This window comes from Nyctibius grandis, chromosome 5 (assembly GCF_013368605.1).
Source record: "Nyctibius grandis isolate bNycGra1 chromosome 5, bNycGra1.pri, whole genome shotgun sequence".
Taxonomy (NCBI): domain Eukaryota; kingdom Metazoa; phylum Chordata; class Aves; order Nyctibiiformes; family Nyctibiidae; genus Nyctibius; species Nyctibius grandis.
In genome coordinates, this window is record NC_090662.1 from 69,007,693 (window position 1) to 69,022,768 (window position 15,076).

The following is a 15,076-nucleotide window of genomic DNA, read 5'->3' on the forward strand; positions in this document are numbered from 1 at the left end:
GAATCTCATTCAATTATACTAATTTCTTTCCATAGCATTGGACTCCTGGAACTTCAATGTATGGATATTTGTCTCTCTTGTAAACAGTAAGATGATTATAAAAAAGAGAGCATATTATTGTCAATCTCTTAATGAAGATAGATACTTTATTTTAATACTTCACAATGTCTACAGGCCTCAATAGTGTCTCAGAATAAAAAAAAATAATTTTAAGCATTTCATAACTTGTCCCTGTCTACTGTTGATATAAATGAAGGCATCAGGAGAGCTGTTACCATGATTCTAACAAGAAATTGCAGTCTTTGCACAGGGAAAAGGTGGATATTATAGTTCAAGTCTTCAGACAGTAAATTGTTCTACATCACTTCAGGTCAGCTGAAAGGTCTTGATCATTTAATTTTATTTTGGTAAATTACAGGTGGATCTTTTCCTTGCATGATTTTATTTTCAGGAATTTAAATATAATGAACTCATCCCTTACATGGAACATGACCTTTCGAAGGCAGGATTTTGCAGCCTTAAAAATAGCTGTAATCTACACAGATTTCATGAAAATCACCAACATTCTCATTTATTTTCTACTTTTCTAAGTAAGCCTTATTCATAGTCCATGACCTTCCGTTGCTTGTATAGTTTCTCTCCAAAAAGTAGACAGGAAACTGTAACCTCAGTAGAAAACAAGGGATCAATCAACATGGCATGACCTTGATTGTTTCTCAAAAATCAAAAAATGTAATCAGTTCAAATCTCTCAATGTTTGCTGGGCAAAACTGATGGAAGCCTCGAGTGTTTAATGGTGCTCTCATCTTGTAAATTCACCTGCCCCAGGCAACCCACAGTGGAAAATCTATGTGCACTGAGATAAGTAAAGTAGGGGAAAGACAACAACTACTGAAGGTTACACTCTATAAATGAACAGGGAATTTGTCAATTTGTAGAACATCATAGTCTGGGAATTACACTCCCTCTACAGGGCTGCTAAATTCCAGCCTTAGTGCTTCCTTGCAAGGCGTGACAAGAATGCAAAGAGAGCAAATATATCATGTAGTGATACCAGAGGTCACAACAAACTTTAGGGAGACTGAAATGATAATGGTGACCTGACTTGACAAGAAGGAGACAGGAAGGGAAGAAAACAGTGTGCATTATGCAGAAGAAATTCTCTCATGAAAAACCCAGAGAGCTGGGAACAGGAGGAGATAAAGTGTGCTTCTGAACTTAGAATTGCCTGTGTGTCAGAGCTTTTAGTCAGACTGCCTTGTTCTCCACACTGCAAGACTCAATACTCATTCTCAGAAAACTGTTGTAGAGAACACCCTGGTCACGCATGCACTAGAAAATGTGCACATTTAGTACACACCCCATACTGAAGAAAGATTGAGAATGAGGAGACCTATATTGGTAAGTGGTATTTCCATCTTTATTACTGTTCTGAGGAAAGTTTCTGTGCCCGTTAGATAACAAGGAAACTTCAAATTAGAGAGTGTTTTGCCTTATTTGAGGGGTTATTAGCTTCAGTTTATGGCTAAAATTACATTGGGTGCCTAAATAATATCCAATGCTACCTATCTATTTTTCCAGATAGCTTCTGCAGAACAAAAAAGACCCTTCTCAATGCATCAGCTTTTGACAAGAAAGGGTAAATGTGAGTCACTTAGATCACTGCATAAGTGCAACTTACAAATATCTGTATTACAGAGAAATAATTGTTTTCTGACTTCCAAGCATGGCAAGGACTTGAGCAGCCCTACGAACACTGATGTCCAGGGACCTGACTCCTGTAGTCCATCAAATCTGGTAGCTCACACACATAATGTATAAAAATAAGTCAGGTTTCTTCTGTGAAAGTGCATTAAAGAAGTTCAAACAGAGTGTTATCTTAGTAATCTGGAGAATATATACTATAATATCATCCTTTGTAGTTATCTTGACTTCCTGTACCCTCTCTAGGGTTTCAAAGGAAAAGCACTTCTAACATTAGTAAGAGAACACCATCTCCACAGACCCAGCTCTACCCCCGTAAAGCTCCTGAAAGGGCTTCCTTTCCCTTTTATACCTGGCACCCAGACCCTGCTAGGTTATGGAGCCCACCTGGGTGGTTCCAAGCTTTTCTCTACCAAGCTTCTACATTGCTTTTGGAGCTGAGCTAGGTATAAAGTGATACAAATATCAAGTGGTTTATAGGATGTGCTGTAACTCTTGTCTACTGTGGGGATTAGGAGGACTAGGTAAAAGTAACTGTGATGAAAGATGTATAAGAGATTATTTTAGTGGGAGCTGAAGAGGGATGTGCTTTCGGGTATGTTGCAGTGAAAGCACTAGCTGAATTTAGTGACAGACGATTTATGAGCTATAGCTAAAACAAGAATCAGAGAGAAGAAAAAGGATTTTCAGTCAAAATGGCAAGGATATGAGTGTTGGTACTGACAGTTAAGTGTGAAAAGCTTTAATGTAAATATGCTCACTGAATGCCCCTTGTGACTTTTCTGGACCTGGGCCCTTCTCAGATGGTTAGTGAGCCCTTACAGACTTTGCTTTAGGTTCTTCTGCTCCTCAAGAAATTAATCTGTGAAGAATGATAGAAAACTCCTCAAGGTTCCTTCAAATAGAAGTATCTTGAAAGTAATGATTGTATTAATCCCTCAAGTGCTTTCTTTTCCTCTTGCTGTCATTCTATTAAATGGAGAGGCCACATGACATCCCTGTACTTGACATCTCTAGGTAGCATGCAAACGTCCTTTTAGAGTCAAATCAGTACTTCTCATCTGCAAATTAAATGCACACCGAAAGTTTCTTAGTTGAGATGTTATTATTCATCTGAAAGTAATTATTGCTTCAAAATCTGTATTCCTCAGGAAAAAAAGGAAATGTAATTTGAAATATAGGAATAATTTTAAGGGTTTTTTCTCTTTTTTTTAAGTATTAAGGCTAAATAATCACAGACAACATTGTGTTCAAGACTCCAGAGGAGAAAATTTCTGCTACTATCAGGCAGATTCACAGCATGGTTGAAATAAGAGATCCCTGGTTAAGAACGTAACTGCATTGCATCAAGCCCTCAATAGCAAAAGATGATCCTTGACCCCACTGCATGTATCACCTAAGCAGACAAGCAGAGAGTGAGGCAATAATCCTTTTTAAAAGAAGAGGAACAAAGTCGGGGAGAGAGTCAAGCTACATTTTTTAAAGGGAGCCAACAGGATGTAGATGTACCACTCTCAGATGATTTCTGATGACTTGTATGCAGAACCTGTCTGTCCCACATCTTGAACCATGCCTGAAATTTGAGGCTATCATGCCTCTTCTGTTGCCCCAGTGATCAAAGTGTGCTGCAAAAACATGTGAGCATGCCAGCAGCCATCTACCTGGATTAACCTTTGATTTCAACATCAACGGAAATCAATGATAAAATACTTGGGTTATTACCAGAATGTGTATAAGAGAAGAAAATAAATATTGAGACAGAGTCCCTAACTTCCTTCTTTCAAGGTGAACTGCTGTGTCAGGATGATGTACATTAGGAGATCTAATGTGTGCTGTTCTGTTTTAATTATTTTTCATGTGAAATCCTAGCTCAGAGAGGGGTTACATAAGTCTGCATCTTCTGATCTCGATAAGAATACACATCCATCGGTCAGCTACTTAACTTTTTCACCTTTCTAGTAAGATTTCTTAATGTGTCAAGTGCTATCGTGATTTTGGTGTGAATGGTAATCTACTAATGTCTTACTGAAGTATACTATGAGGTTCACAGGCCACTGTGAAGACATTTTCACTTAACATCTTTGTTGACTGACCTGGACAACAAAGATGGAAAACTCTTGATGCATCTGTTACTCATTTATACTACTTGTAATGTTTTGGAGAATCTTTCGATCTAAATTCACTTTGTGTAATAAATCTGGCTACTCATCTAGAAGATGCTAGCTGTGCTACGGCTAGTATAAATGACAGTGGATAGATATTTAGCTAGTTGTGAGATTCCCATCCAAGTCAAAAATTGTTTGGCGGTTTGAAAATGCTAGGCTTTGTATCAGCACTGTATGAATCTTTTAAAACTGGAGAGCTGATGTTACACATTTATATGTTAATACCCAGAAATAATTTCTACTTCAACCAAGCAAACTGAAATTGTGCTGAAAATATGGATATGACTTGTGTTGCACAATGGACTTTGGAGATCATATTTCTAATGGTCAATTTTCATTTTTTTGAGGGGTAATCATTCAAACCTTTATGTCTTCCTTCCCGTGGCTGACGCTGCTTCCCTTTCTCCATGGGGTTTCTTGTCTTTAGTTGTGTTTCTCTGAGTAGTCCATCTAGACATTGACTGAAATACGTCATGTTCCAGAACCATAGACTTATACTGAAAGGGTGAGAAATTTTGGTTAAAATCTTGATAAGATGTCCAGATCCACAGCATTATTATAAAAAGATGTGGGGATAGGAGAGACTAGTTCTGTAACAGAACATCTTCTTTTTCTGTGGGAATAGGTAAAAGAAAGAAAAGACACATTTTAAACTTTGAAAAACACTCTGATGGATGGTTTTAATTCCTTTGTATTCAGTATCATTTTACTTGCCCCGTAGACTTGAAACTGTATTTTTCCTTCAAGATAGCTATGGTGTAATGACTACAGTACTAAGGACTAATATTCTTCTATGGTTTTCTTTCTGCTCAAATTCTGGATTAACTTCAGCAACTCACTCAATCTCCTCATTTCTCAGGTTTCACATCTGCAGAATGACCCTGATTTCCCACATCAAGTGCTTTGAGATCTATGCAAGAAAAGCACTCTGCAAGAGCTGGTTGTCATTATTGCAGAAATCCAAGTAGAATTACTTTCAGAGGCTGTGAGCTATAATTAAGCGAGAAGTGCTTAAGGGCACTCCTTTATGGGTACTAATCCAACTTTTAATAGAAAAGTTGACAAAACCAAATACTCTGTGTCCAAGAAAAAAAACAGATCATTGCCCTCTCCAACACTAGAAGATTATTATTAGTTCTGTGATACAATTGTCTTTGACACTGTGGTTTGCATGCATTGTATAAGAGAAACAGTAGAAGAAGTGCATTGAGGCAAAAGCTAGCAAGTTGTACGGTCCTGCAAGAACCATGAAATAATGCCAGCTCTTTGCAGACTGATAACTTACGTGGGACTGAAGAGTGGAGAAAAATGAGAGAAGAAAAAGGTAAACAGCTCAGCCTACCAAATGTTAATACAAATTAAAAAGTTACAGAGAACATCTTGAATTACAAAACTACTTTTGCCAGGATGTTTACTGATATTCTTCCTGATAGTAAAATAATGCTCCCATACCGTTTACAGAGTCTGTGGGATCAGGTGAGTGAAATAATTGTCCTCACTGCCTTTTATTTTTTACTCAACATCAGCACAACATGGTAAGCTAAGAGCAGGTTGTCCAGTAGGGGTGTATTTTGCACACTTATTTTCTCTTTTAAGCTTAGTTGTGGATGCTGGACTGTTGCCTTTGACTATGGCGAGAATAATCAATAATTTAAAAAAAGATATAAGATAATTCTTTTAAAAACAAGCTTATTGAACTGACATTGAACACAGACATATTTCTAGGTGATAAATGAAGGAGAAGATATTGATGGTAGAACTGAAGAAGTAGGTGATCAGACTTCATTTTTGGGAGGGGTGGGGGCAGAGAAATTACTCCACTTCCACTTTGGGAGATTTTTTTTTCCTTTAATATTTGTTTTAAAGAAGAAGCCCTGCTCTTTAATATGACTCCCCTACAAAAGCTGAGGATTATGAAAGAACCCTTTCTGAGGGCTGACGTGGAAATTATTTGAAAAAAATGCAAGAGGATTTCCTCATGAAAGAGTATTCTTCCTTTGTGTTCAACCACAGTCATCCTCCAGCATCCACACAACTCTATCCTCTTTGAACAAAGCCAATGTCAGCTTTGGGGATGCTTGTTTATTAAAGAGTTGTTAATATTAAGCCGTGCTAACATGAGTCATTGATTATTCCATTCATTTCCCAGGGAACTGAACCTGTCAATCTAAACCATTTCTCAAGGACCTCAGCTGATTTAAATTGATACAACACCATTGACACTACTAGAGCTACACTGAGTTACACTTGCTGAGGTTCTCTCACAATACCCTTTTCCTTCCAAACGACAGACCACTGCAGCAATGTGGCTAGGATGAGGCTTTGGGGAAAACAGCATAGTGCCTTTGTACAACAAGTTTAATTTCTGTTGGAAAACACCATATCAGAGGAGCACAAAATTAGATCCACAAGGAGTGATCTGGACCAGCTTCAGGGTGTGCCTATCTTCCCATGTCCTGGCCTTCTTCCCAACTGTGAGTGCTTCATGGAGGTCAGGGTCAACACTGAAGATTGAAATCATGTGGCAGCATTTCCCTGTGGGATTTCTACAGAGTACCTTTTTTTCTGGGACCTAATTAAAACAGTGCGGGTTTGAGTGAAAATATCATTTAGGAACATTTTAAGGGCTGCTCTTTATACAACCTTGCTTGTCAGAAAGATGCCATGGGAAGAAAAAGAAGCTTTCTTAAGGGAATAAGTGAGAAAGAAGTTGGGTCCATTAGCAGCAATAGAATATGTACAAGTACTTGTGTTCATTGGGATAAGACATTTTAGAAAAGCCTGCTCTAGGAAGGACATACATAATGAACTGATAACAGTGATTTACAGCCACAGAATTTAATCTCAGTATGGAAGAGGCCATGAGCCACTGCACAAGATTCTTGGAGGGTATGAATAGTGTAAAGTTTGTGAGAGGATTGGTCCAGGGAGGTAAGAGTCCCATTCCTGGACTGTTAGTTCTCTGGTCAATATTTTCTTCTGCTATGTAACTGGATAGTGTGCAGCTGAATTCCTGAGCTTGCTTGAGACCTTCTGATATCACTGTAAGAAAATATCAAAATATCATCATGCTGAGTCAAACTGTACTGAATAAATAATGTACAGGCATGTCTGAGACTTCCAGCAGAACTCAGTATTATTCAGAAAAAAACAATGACACCAGATGCAAGTTCAAGTGACCCTACAGTGAGGATGGCCAGTGTAAAAAAAAGGTCACCTGACAAGAAAAGGGGACCTTGATGAACTTACTCAAAGAGAACCATGGGCATCCCAGTTTGAAAGACAAAAGGTGGTCTGTAAGGAAAAGTAGAATCCAGCAATGAAGAAAAGCAAGTGACTGGAAACATCTAGGAAGCATAATGCTATCATCGGCTTTGTTTTCGTTGCCAAATACCAAATGTCAAACTTTAGGGAAACTTCATCTACCACTTCAGTTGTGAAGGGGGAGATAGAAGTGATAACAGGTTAAGAATGTGATAAATATAAAGGTCTATTTGAGTATAATGAATGCTTTTCCCATTTGAGAGTCCTGATTCTAGTCTTGGTATACAGTTGAATAGTGCTGACTGTTTGTCATCTACAATTCACATTTATGTCATCATATGGTTATATCCAGCAGGCAAACAGTAAGCAGAACACTCAAAATTGCACACTGGGCCTATCTAGGAACTCCAGACATCCACAGGGCAGGGCAAAAAGGCAAAGACAAAGCTTACTAGTTTTCATACACAAATGAAGAATCCTTAGATGACAGTACAGAACTGACTTGACTTCAGCTAATACGCTTAGTCAGTGGCTCATCATTTCTTGTTGATGAACCTGGAGATACTGCACTAGTGGGGCTGAGAGCCACTACGACAACCAACAAGCAAGGCAGGTTGGCTGTGTTTTGTTTTCCTTTTTCCTCTCAACGCTGCATCATTGGAAGCAGTGGATGTGTACAAACAAGTGAAGCTAGGCAGAAAACAGATGTTTTCCACACAATCAGTTCACAAATAATGAGGCTGTTTCCGTGCATGTTGTTAGCTCTTCCCCTCTTGCTATTGTCAGCAAAATACAATGGAGGGAGACAATGAAGAAAAGACAAATGTACAACTATTCTGCTCATGCAAAAGTGGGAAAAATTTCACTCCACAGCAAGGAAGTCTTTAAACCTATGGGGTTATTTCTACAAACTCAGAAAAATTTTCACCACCCAATGGGACAGGATGTGTCAAAGGAATATAACATCATGTAAAATATTTTACTCAAACCTACCAGGCAGTGACCATAACTATTCAGGATCAATAGTTTCTTTGCTTATGTGAAGAACTGTTGGTAAGCAGAGGACAGACCAAATGTTGAGCAAATGTGTGCTTCTAAACCAATCTCCTCCTTGTCCTCAGGTGGAGTTTTAGAACAGATTATCACTAATCTGTCCAGAATGTGGCACATTAGCAGTGCTACAAGCTGAAGTCACGTAAAAGTAAGGAACATCTGTTGCAAGTCCCAACAACCTCTCCCATTTACTTAAAATTAATGACAATGTTAATTCCAAAGGAGGCCTTTTCTTTTTTCCCTTTTTTTTTAAAAGCAATGTAGTTTTTGTGACATGTTTAATTAGCCTCAAGATATAAAAAGATAAATGGAATCTAAAGTGTCTCATTGTAAATACTGTGGGAGGCTATAAATGACCAAAATGACCCCTCACTGGTGTAATTCCCTGCTGAAGCCTGATGTGTTTCTCTAGTGCAGCTCATCATAGTACAGCAGACTACTTGGACACATAATGCTTCTTCAGACTGAATGCAAGAAAAAATAACTTCCAGTACAAAGTAATTATACAGATTCCAGGCCCAGACTGAATTTGCTTCTCATGGTAATCAAGGTAGTAGAAAAGCTCCTGCCGCTAATGACTCATTTTCATTTGCATTCATGTGGTCATCAGAAAGAAGACAATAGCAATGCCTGCACTCATGAGTGACATACTCATGAGAAGAGAGGAGAATAATTACTTCTGTGCAGAAGAAGACATGGATAAGCATGAAGGTTGAGCTCTTAGCAGACCCTTGATGTTTTGATCACTACTGGTGAATTGGCAGATAATTTAACAGGAAGCAGGAAAAATATACTAAGGTTGTGTCCCAGCAAATTTTTTTCGTGGTCAGTTCACAGTGATGTATCAATATCAGCTTAAATGTCCGTGTTTCAAAACACCTCCACTCCCCCACCCAAGCTTGCAGTGCATTCTACTGGCATAAAATGATTATCACACTAAATATACTCTGTAAGGTTATTTCCAAAATACAGTACATGTGTTTTCTCTATCTCTCTCTCATTAAAATAAACTGAATTTTGCCACTGACATCCGTGGGTTGCTTTTGAGGGTGGATGGTGTTAGTTGCTGTGACAGAGAAAGCTCTTTACTGTTGCAGATCTGCAAAACGGTTGCCTAAGAAGTGGTCTTAACAATACTTAGTCTTTTAATTCTGGGATGTGCCATGATTTCATATCTCCACCTGTTGTCCAGAAGCTGTTTCATTTTGGAGATGATCATTTTGCTGAAGCCAGCTACACTTCTACATTCTCACTTTCATATTCTTTAGTCAATGTATAGTTTGCCACTACTTATCAGAAGAATTTCAAGCACAATTGAAATACTTTGGAAGAACAGCATTTTTTCCAAGATTGAAGGCAGTGAGGACTGAGGGCATTACCTGATGTTGACTGAATTCAGTGGTTCATGTCTGGGGAGCTTGATACACTGCCATAAATTGCTGAAGAGCTGTCATTGCTCAAGAACTGCCACTCACCTGTCATTGACTGGCAAAGTCATTGAGTCAGCAACGTTTTAGGTTTATTACTGGAAGCTGATAATCAAGATACTTGATGCCCTCCATTTGCAGAATGTGCAAAAGAAAAAACTAAATTCTCATCCATTTTGCTGGCGTATTTTGTCTTTGTGTCATATTGCAGATGCCTTAGAGGAAAGAGGATCTGGCTGGGAATGGACTAACTGCATTCAATTTCTTCCAGTTTTGGAAGGACTGGTAGGATGCATTTCAGCACCCACAACTGAAAAATTAGGGATTATAATTTTGTTGTATTTGTATATTGTCTAAATGTGTGACGAATTCCCAGTCTTTTCTGAACGATCAGATAGATTCAGCTAAAAGTGTGGAAGAGAGCACAAACTTTTCCTTTAGAGGAGGAACCTAGCCACATTTTTGTATGCTTTTGCATCCGGAATTTGCATTCATTTCATGATCTCTGTGGGGAAATGTAGCACTGACACTGGAATACACGACAAAGCTGATTATTAAGATATTCATACTGGGACTTGCTTGGATTGACAAGGAATTATCCTATTGGAATGGAAGGTGTTGGTGATACAGACTATCTTAAAACAGATTGACATTTCATTACGAGTGATGTAATTTTTCTCTCTCAGAAAATGTGGTCACATCTGATGCTCAGGAAACATTTCAGCTAAGGCTCCCTTTCGGCACTGGTAGAGACTTTCAGAAGGACAGCCTTCATTTCTGGAGGTTTCAATTTTAGAAAATCAAAAGATAAAAGGCAAGTAGATACTGGTCCACTTTCAGGTTCAAAAGAAAGTTAGTGTGTTAACCATTGTGCCAGGCTGATGATTTGTTCTGGACTTTTAAATCCTGGGAAAGAACAATGTCACTTACCTTTGCAGTTACATATTTCCTTTTGGGTGTATTGAGGTGGGAAGGGCACAGGGCAGTACAGCTTTTTGTGCAGATTTACTGTCGTCAGAATGTAAATTCATGCCAAGAGTGGGTGCCTCTGCTTTTCCTCAAAGGTGAAGCAGAAGAAACATGAATAAAATGAGAATCCAGCTGTCCAGCTACATATGACAGCAAAATGCTTTATGAACCCTCCATAATTTCCATTTATTAACAATGGGAATTTAAAAAATAACAGTTTTTTGTGTGTGTCACAGAGAGAACGTTCTAAAACCTACAGTTTGATAATAGTCAAACATAAGACAGTCTTATAAGTATAGCAGTTCTGCAAGACTTTTGGACTACTCCCACAAACAGGTCTTCACAGTGACTCCTCATGCATATTTATTTTTGAAAGATACAGTCCTTTCCTCCCTAAGATTTGGTTAGCTGACATCACGTGTTGTTTGATAGTAGGACTTAGGTATGTTTCCAGCTTTCTCATGTTTGCTGCTGACCTACAGCTAAAGACACCACACAAGCAGTAAGCTTCAGACCCCAAACACCGCTAAAGCATGGAAAGAGGCCTTGGAACAAGAACAGCTCATCAGTAAAATTCTGCCCTTTGAGTCATATGCTGTGAGTATTTATGAGGTTGAAATGCAGCAATTTATGCTCATAAGCAGAGGAAGCACAAACACGAAATACTACTTGAATGAGCCAGTAATGGGGCTGTGGGACAGAGAGCCATGCTCCTCCAATTCTGCCTGCCACTCACTGTGCACACATCACGCCCATGACTATTTTTGGGAACGAACCCAATATTCATTCTCTTACGCTGGATGAACACGGCTGGCTCTGCCTTGTCTCTGGCACCATGCTAATGCCCTAATTTCATTGTGGAAAGGGTACTGTGCTTTCCAAAGAAGGAATATGTTTTATATATACAGCACCAAAGCTGTGATCTGATTCTTTGCCATCCTAATGAATCCATGTGAATGGGCTCAAATTAGGACTGCATGAAACACTATACTGAAACAATATTTTTAATGTCAGAACACAGCTTTGTCAGTTTGAACATATTTCTGTTCGAAAAATGGGATGTTTTGAATTGAATTTTTCACTAGAGGAAGATAATGAAAACATTTTTTTTCCGGTTCCTGATGGGGTTGCATCATGAATGAATCACAGTGCATGAAGGAGCAAGAGGGCAGAAAATGAGCACAAGAGTCTTGAAACAAACTGTGCTGAAAGGCTGCAGCTTTTCAGCTGGTCTAATGTCAGTCTGCAAGTAAATGCAACATCTTCGATGTTTGAATGTTCTGTTTCACATTATTTCTTTAATTTTTGCTGTGATTTGAAGGAAAAAGATCCATGCCAACATGCTGGAATTTTCTGCAGTATTAACAAGCATACAGGTTCCCAGGAGCAAAATAAATAACACTATGTGTTTTATCCCCAGACTCCTCAAGATTGCATTTCCCCAGGCACACACATCTAAAGGATCTGTAGAGGACAAAAATATCGCATCCTAAAGAAAGCACCCGTTTACTTTCTTCATGTCCTATGTAAGATTAGTCTTGCCAAGGAAGACAGCTTGGTCCTACACTGCCACATCATTCTCTTGCCTGTAAGAAATGTCACTGGATTTTCTTTCTTTCTCCAGGAGGCTTGTTTGTGAGTTTCTGTTAGTTTTACTGGATTTACAAGGAGTGTCAGGGGTACTCAGTGGCCAGAAAGGTTAATCACAGAAATGTCTCTGTAGCATCCATCTCTGAGATCCTCCTAAGCACTGATTCATTTCAGAGCTCTGTTTGCTTTAGAAGTAGAGGTAATGAAAGGTGAACAGGTCAGTCAATCTTACCATGTCCACCCTGAATGAGAAAAGACAGGGCTCAGGTGTCACAAACGCACAAGAAACTATTGATGCTGCTGGACAAACAGCACCACTAACTTCCACCATTTCTCCAATGTGCTAGAGGAGGAGCAGAGTTTCTGCTACAGAGTTATAACCCGTGCTCTAAGTCCTGAACCAGATGCAGTGGGGTGGATTGCCGGCTGCATTGCAGACCTCTGGTCCTCTCTCTCCTTAGTCTTCCAGATCAAATTGCGAGCCTCTGTACCATCAATGCTAGTTGTTCTGATGACCGTATGTTATATGAACAGCTCTCTACCAGCCAATGTTACAGAATCTGAGAAGAACCAGGAGTTAATGCCTTTGGTGACTATCTAAGAATTAGCTCTGAGTAGAAAGCAGAAACAGTAAACAAAATTCCTTTTATCTCATCCTTAACTCTCTGAAAAATTTCAATACTTAGCCAGCACCTATTAGTCTTTAGATAAGTGACCTCCCTCTTCACTGCCCTGTGAGCCTTGCAGTCCTGCAGAAGTACACAATTTACTTCCGTGTATGTTCTTAGAGACTGTGTACTGAATAAATCAGGAAATAATAATTGCTGTTCCTTGTAAATAATGTAAAGCATTACCAGAGTGTATATAATCGTATAGAGCAGGTAGATATGATTATTTGGAGCTTAACTACACTTCTTTTACTTATTATTTTTCATTAGTGGTTCTAACAGAAAGAATGTGAGTGCACTTTCATGAAATTTGCTGACAGCATCACATTAGAAGCTCTCAATATTGTTAAGGTTTGGCATATTGCAAAAAGTAATGGTTGACCTTGTTAATAGAAATGGGGTGAAATGTTAACACTGCAATGTGCAAAGCCATATGCAGAAGGGCTTATGCTAAGAACTTCTGCTACAAGCTGGGTCTTGCCTACTGGAACCATGAGAAGAGAAGAAAAACCTGGGCACTTTGGTTGATTAAGGCGTGACTCTAAGCCACCAATGTGATGTAGTGCTGCAGAGAGCAAATGCAGTCTGTAAGTACTGAAGGTGGGAACTATTTAGCAAAGACTGCCTCTGGGGAAGCACTGGTGGGACTACGTAGTATGAGTTTGGTCACCTGCCAAGAAAGTTTTGGTATGAGCTTGAATGAATGGGGTTTGTAGGATGAGCAGAAGAAAGGAGAGTTTATTCTATCAGAAGAAACTTGAAGAGCTGGGATTTTACACTTACCAGACTAGAAGGTGATAGAAGATATGACTGTTCATTTTAAATGTAATGTGTGCTAAAAACAAAGGAAAAAGGGAGCGCCATTTGAGCTAAAGAATTATTTTAGCACAAAAAGAGATAAGGATAAATCACACATGGGTACATCTAGGTTAGTTTTAAAAGGTTGTTAAGCACAAGAGGAGTGAGCTTCAGGAACAATGTTCCCAGAGGAGCAGGGCAGGCAAACACTTTATTCCTTCAGAAGTAAAGAGAATAACTGTGGCTCCATCTGCCTGGGACAGGAGCGACTAGACTCCTAGACCCTATCCAAAATAGTCTATCTTTGACCGTATTCGTGAAGTGCAATACACAAAAAAGCATTTTACTGGGACAGGGTGGGGGGTGTGTGTCAGTTTGACTTTAGTGTATGGCAGCCCATTGATGGCAGACTGTTTACTGGTGACATTCTGTGCTTGTCCAGTGTTCAACCTGACTTTGCAGCAAATGACTGAGGTTTCACTTTGGTTCCCTGCTCTTCCACAGCAAACACTAAACATGGTCTGTGGCAATGATGATGTCTCTGGATTTACAGTCTTGAACATCTGATGAGCCACTGCAGGAATTTTCTATGAGTATAAACAATCCAGATAAGTGTGTGCATATGGCTGAATTTCTCTCATACGCAGGAACACACAGTACAAAGTTTATACTGACGTTTTGCTTTGATGTCAGCTGTGGAAGAAGCTGCACTCTTGGTAGAGCGTAACATTAGAATGTCATAGAGTGTACCTAGTCTGGCATCATAATCACAGGTACAAAGTTAATGAATAACTTCCAACTACTGGTGCTAATTTACAGCAGTAGGATACTACATGCCATTATTATCTTTCATTCAACACCACAAGGAGCCCTCAAACAGTATTTACTGCATTGCTGAACTGTGATCTATGACTCTTTCCCTCTGGAAACTGCATGGTCGCTGCTGCAATTTAAACAAGTAATAAGCAGGTGAATAGTCAGCTGTGTTTACTTTTACACTTTCTGATGCCCTTGATTCTAACTTGGAAGAGCAACTGGAGGTACTTTTGCCTGGAAAGCTCTTAAATAGAGATAGTTAATGATTGGTATGAATAAACAGCAATAATGACACGTAGGGTATTGTGTTCCCTAAACATGTTTCTATTCACAATCTGGTATTTTGAATAATGTAATGAACCAAAAGTATTTGTCATGGTAAGAATAAAAGGATGTTGTTCAATAGTAAATAATTGAAAGCTGACCCAGCTTGAGAATTAGGTTTCTATGGTAGCTTGACCCCAAAACAGTACCCTTTCCTTAGTAAGGAGATATAGTGATGCATGAAGCATTTCCATTTGAAGCAAAATCACAAGAGAGAATAATGTAAATATAAAAAGTTTCCTTCATAAACTTTTACTTCTGATCATACATAACATCTTTGTCCTATTTGAATCAATAT